Below are 6,000 nucleotides of genomic sequence, written 5' to 3'. Positions count from 1 at the left end.
TAAGATAATGTGAAAATTAATTAAACCTTAATGCAACCCGCATTTTCGTAGTGTCAATAAGGATTTTCCAATTGTTTTACACAGCAAGGATTTTTTAGTAGATACCGTAATTTTAAATCTGTGCTACTAATCTTTTCAAGTAGTTATTAAAATATATTTAAATGACTATTTTTAAACGGAAGAAATTATAAACAAAAACCTACCAACTAATAACTACTATAAAAAATATGAAACCAAATATATCGCGCTGAAATAATACATTCAACTCCAATTATCCAATACGTGCAAACGCATCTAAATCTTCGTTGCTATGCCTCTATAGCGGGCGGGTTTTTTTTTCGAGCTTGTGGTTAATATTGAAGAGGGTATTCTGTCCCTGATGAAAAGCAAGCACTACGTGGCTGCTTGTGAGGAAAATTAAATAGAATGCATCGGCCGGGAAGTGAACCCGGGCCGCCCGCGTGGCAGGCGAACATTCTATCACTGAACAACCGATGACTGCTCATGACGCGCTTGTATAAGCAAAACGTCGCGGGGCGCGTTTCGCAGCAAGGATGTTTTGATATTGTAACAACTTCTAAAGTACTTATTAAAATGAAAAAACAGTAAAAGACAGTTTTGATCTACATTAAATGGCCAACGTAACTAATATACTTATTTATATGCTGAGAGTAAGGGATAAGTAAAACTTGAGTCGGCACAGCTGATGAGTCAACGGCGTGATGTGTCAATAATTAAATGCGTTTTTCTCTAAAACTATTCGCAATTTCGAAATAGTGTAAACAGCAAATTTTATCTTCGTTTAACGTAAAAAATTAATAAAGTATTTTAAAGGATAAGGAATAATACCATTATGGAAAAATATCCCTCACAATAAAAAATATATTGAAATTACTATTTTTAGACAGAAATATGATCACTACACGTTATTCTTAAAAGATATGAATATGCCTTCGCTGACTTTTTTGTAGATCTTATTAAGAGGAACAATACTCCAGTACATTATTTTCATGTAGTACTTACCATTAAAGCAGCGCATGCGCGAAAGTGTCTCAACGGGTAGGAGTTTAGACACATTTATCGTATTTATGTTAATTTACATAAGAATGTACAATGAAAAAACAGTAAAAGACAGTTTTGATCCACATTAAATGGCCAACGTAACTAATATACTTATTTATATGCTGAGAGTAAGGGATAAGTGAAACTTGAGTCGGCACAGCTGATGAGTCAACGGCGTGATGTGTCAACAATTAAATGCGTTTTTCTCTAATACTATTCGCAATTTCGAAATAGTGTAAAAAGCAAATTTTATCTTCGTTTAACGTAGAAAATTAATAAAGTATTTTAAAGGATAAGGATTAATACCATTATGGAAAAATATCCCTCACAATAAAAAATATCTTGAAATTACTATTTTTAGACAGAAATATGACCACTACACGTTATCCTTAAAAGATAAAAATATGCTCTCGCGGACTCTTTTGTAGATCTTATTAAGAGGAACAATACTCCAGTACATTTTTTTCATGTAGTACTTACCATTAAAGCAGCGCATGCGCGAAAATGTCTCAACGGGTAGGACTTTAGACACATTTATCGTATTTATGTTGATTTACATAAGAATGTACAAATAATAAACTATATATAAACCTTCCCTGAGAAATACTCGACTTAATGGTGAAAACCGCATAAAAATCCGTTGGGTGGTTTAGAAGAAGAAGAGTTAGAAAGTTCAGACAGACACGAAAAGCGACTTTGTTTTATAAGATATAGGATAGGATATATATATATATATTTTTATGCGGTTTTCACCCTTAGGTAGAGTATTTTTCAGGGAAGGTTTATATATAGTTTATTATTTGTACATTCTTATGTAAATCAACATAAATACGATAAATGTGTCTAAAGTCCTACCCGTTGAGACATTTTCGCGCATGCGCTGCTTTAATGGTAAGTACTACATGAAAAAAATGTACTGGAGTATTGTTCCTCTTAATAAGATCTACAAAAGAGTCCGCGAGAGCATATTTTTATCTTTTAAGGATAACGTGTAGTGGTCATATTTCTGTCTAAAAATAGTAATTTCAAGATATTTTTTATTGTGAGGGATATTTTTCCATAATGGTATTAATCCTTATCCTTTAAAATACTTTATTAATTTTCTACGTTAAACGAAGATAAAATTTGCTTTTTACACTATTTCGAAATTGCGAATAGTATTAGAGAAAAACGCATTTAATTGTTGACACATCACGCCGTTGACTCATCAGCTGTGCCGACTCAAGTTTCACTTATCCCTTACTCTCAGCATATAAATAAGTATATTAGTTACGTTGGCCATTTAATGTGGATCAAAACTGTCTTTTACTGTTTTTTCATTTTAATAAATACTTTAGAAGTTGTTACAATATCAAAACATCCTTGCTGCGAAACGCGCCTCGCGACGTTATGCTTATATGTACAAGCGCGTCATGAGCAGTCATCGGTGGTTCAGTAGTAGAATGCTCGCCTGCCACGCGGGCGGCCCGGGTTCGATTCCCGGCCAATGCATTCTATTTAATTTTCCTCACAGGCAGCCACGTAGTGCTTGCTTTTCATCAGGGACAGAATACCCTCTTCAGCATTAACCACAAGCTCGAAAAAAAAACCCGCCCGCTATAGAGTCATAGCAACGAAGATTTAGATGCGTTTGCACGTATTGGATAATTGGAGTTGAATGTATTATTTCAGCGCGATATATTTGGTTTCATATTTTTTGTAGTAGTTGTTAGTAGGTAGGCTTTTGTTTATAATTTCTTCCGTTTAAAAATAGTCATTTAGCTATCTAAAAATAGTCATTTAAAAATATTTTCATAAGTACTTGAAAAGATTAGTAGCACAGATTTATAATTACTGTACCTACTAAAAAATCCTTGCTGTGTAAAACAATTGGAAAATCCTTATTGAAACTACGAAAATGCGGGTTGCATTAGAGTTTAATTAATTTTCACATTATCTTAAGTGCTTTGCAAACATACATTATATGAATAATCAAGTAGTAAAAGCGGGCGAAGCCGCAAGAGGGTCGCTAGTATATATATATACATATATATATATACATATTAAACAGAAAGTAAGCAGGACTGAACAAAAAAAATCGTTAACAAAATTCACAATTCTTATTGACGTATAAAAGGGCCTTTAACGCTATTTACTGAACAAATAAATTCAATTGGATTCGCCGAGGGCCTCGTCTGCACCGAGATCTAAATCTATACAAATTGATGCGATATTTCAACTTTTGTAGAGACAAAGAAGTATGTTGGCACTTTACGATCAATGCGTATAGATATTTCAGGTGTTTTAGAAGCTTTTGATTCTAACAAAGGTTGAAGATGCTCGTGCGATTGATATGGGTTCAATTCCCAATCGGGGGAATGAAATATTTAATATTTTCCTCGCTTTGGTAACGAGACTCAGCGCGACGTTGAGATCCGCCACTTAACACGCAACGAGGAACGGAAGTATCTTAATATTTCCTAAGTTCCCTCTGCGTACCCTGCTGTGTGCAGGATACAAAGTGAAATTTAAAAAAGATTAAAAAAAAAGAAAAAGCTACTAAAAAAAAGAAAAAGCTTTTGGTAAACTAACACCGTTGTGGCAAAGTTGTGGTGTTTAACTGTTATTTTATAGATAGACACTCCGTTTTCCTCTTTTATTTTTTTATATATAACTAGCGGACGCGCGCAGCTTCGCCTGCTTATTTGCACCCTTAGGGGTGAATTTTAATAAACCATGAAACATGTGTTCAATGAAATATTTTTAAGAATCTAAGTTTCGTATTATATAAAAATCGGTGGCGATTTAAAGATTTTTTCATACGAACTTTCAACCCCTTATTTGCACCCCTAGGGGATGAGTTAAAATAAATCACGAAACAGGTGTTCAATGAAATATTTTTAAGAGTCTATGGTTCGAATTTTATAAATATCGGTGGTTATTTAAAGATTTTTCCATACTAACTTTCAACCCCTCATTTGCACCTTTGGGGGATGAATTAAAATGAACCACGAAACATGTTCTCAATTAAATACTTTTAAGAATCTGAATTTCTAATTTAATAAAAGTTGGGGTCGATTTTAAAAAAAAATCTATACAAACTTTCAACCTCTTATTTGCACTCTTATTAGAATTCTAGAAAATGATGAAACACGTGTTCAATTAAATACTTTTAAAAATCTAAATTGCCGATTTAAATTTTTTTCCATACAAACTTTCAACCCCTATTTCATCCCTTTAGGGTTAAAATTTTTCATAATCCTTTCTTAGTGGATGTCCAGATTACGAACGTAAACATCTGTCCAAAGTTCACGTTCTTACCGTCAGCGGTTACGGCTGTGCGTGCATCTTGGATTTTTATTTACCTTGGATTTACCTCAGTCAGTGAGGACAAGTCCTTTTATATAAATATAGATTATTGAAAATTAATGTAAGAACATAATGTATTTATTATTATTATATATAAAAAAATCAAGTAATTTTCTTAAGCCACTAGTGACATTTGTAATCTGAGCTAGATCTTTTCTATGGCTAAATTGTTCAAGGGTAGCAAACTACCCCTTTGTTAATTGAACACATACTTCAACGGGGAAAGGAAAATTTTAGTTTCTAAGGATTCTTTTCAATTACACGATAGACTATTAGGTATACGCGTATCTTTTACAAAATATAGTATAAGTTATGTAGGAAAGACATTGATTAAAGTACTTGATATATTGTATTTAAGGGTAAGGGGCACAAACGTGCGATTGTAAATACGACAGGTTGTGAGTTCGATTCATAAAAGGCGGGTTGAGTTACGATACTCAGCACGAAATCCCACCAGAATTCAGCGGAAAATAGGAGTAGTTTGAATTTGAATTTAAATAGAATCAAAATCCCTTCGCACTAATCACCCAGGTTTCCGCTGCCTGGTGTTAAAGTTTACAAAGATAAAGAACAAAAATACGCAATGGCGTGGCGTCTGAATTTAAACTACAAAAATAATTACTTGCATCTAGTTTGTTTATAACCATAATACTACAAACCATCCACTAGATTAAATACGTAAAACATTACTTCTAGTATAGTAAACACCAATAGTAAAGTTTTAATAATCACGCGATAACTAACCCCGCTTCAATAGCAGGTTGTCCAAACACGCTATAATCGGTCAACTCCAGCTTAGTTCAGCGTTAGTTAACCAACGAAACATTCTCAACAGCAGGTCCAAACTTTGTATTGAATTCTAAATTAAATTTGTACAAATATATATATATTTTGTATTTATAATATTTTTTTAGCTTCACGCTTTGTCCCTCATATAGCAGAGAGAGGGAACGTGATATTAAGACATTGCACTGTCCGCCCAAATTTTGAGACAGCGTGTTGAGTGGTGGAACTCAAAGTCCCGTTTCGTCTTGTTACCAAAATAGGGATATGAATCTAGGGTCTAGGGACTGTGATGACCAAACCCACAAACGTCGCGTTTACAGAACACAGGTGCACTGCGCCACGACGGTCTCATATTAACCAATGTTCATACGTAATATATTGATTCTGTATATCACATTACGTATCGTATGAGCATTTTGTTTTATTAAATTTTCTGAATGAAATTTTTGCAGAGTGCGTGGATTTTTTATACTAAGTAATGTTTGAAATGTATGAGTATACAAGAAATATGAAGGCTATGTATGCAGTAGATTGAATTGATTAAGAGTCAGTGCGACGGTTTTTGATTCGATCCCACAATTTTTTCTTCTCAAGTAATCACACTGGATTGGGCTCCGTCATTCAACCAGCAGTGCCTTGAAAATTGGACAGAAAGTGGGAAACGGAGTGTATTAACGTTAACGTTAGGTTCCTTCCTATTTATTCCTATCAATTCAGTCCTGTATTTGAGACAGTGATAGAAATAACAAACATTTGGGATTACGGAAATGTATGGCAAAATACATTTTTTTTCTTTTAGCTTCA

This window comes from Heliconius melpomene, chromosome 19 (genome assembly GCF_056956725.1).
Source record: "Heliconius melpomene rosina isolate 202511_hmr_F chromosome 19, ASM5695672v1, whole genome shotgun sequence".
Taxonomy (NCBI): Eukaryota; Metazoa; Arthropoda; class Insecta; order Lepidoptera; family Nymphalidae; genus Heliconius; species Heliconius melpomene.
Note: the sequence above shows the minus strand (reverse complement) of the source record.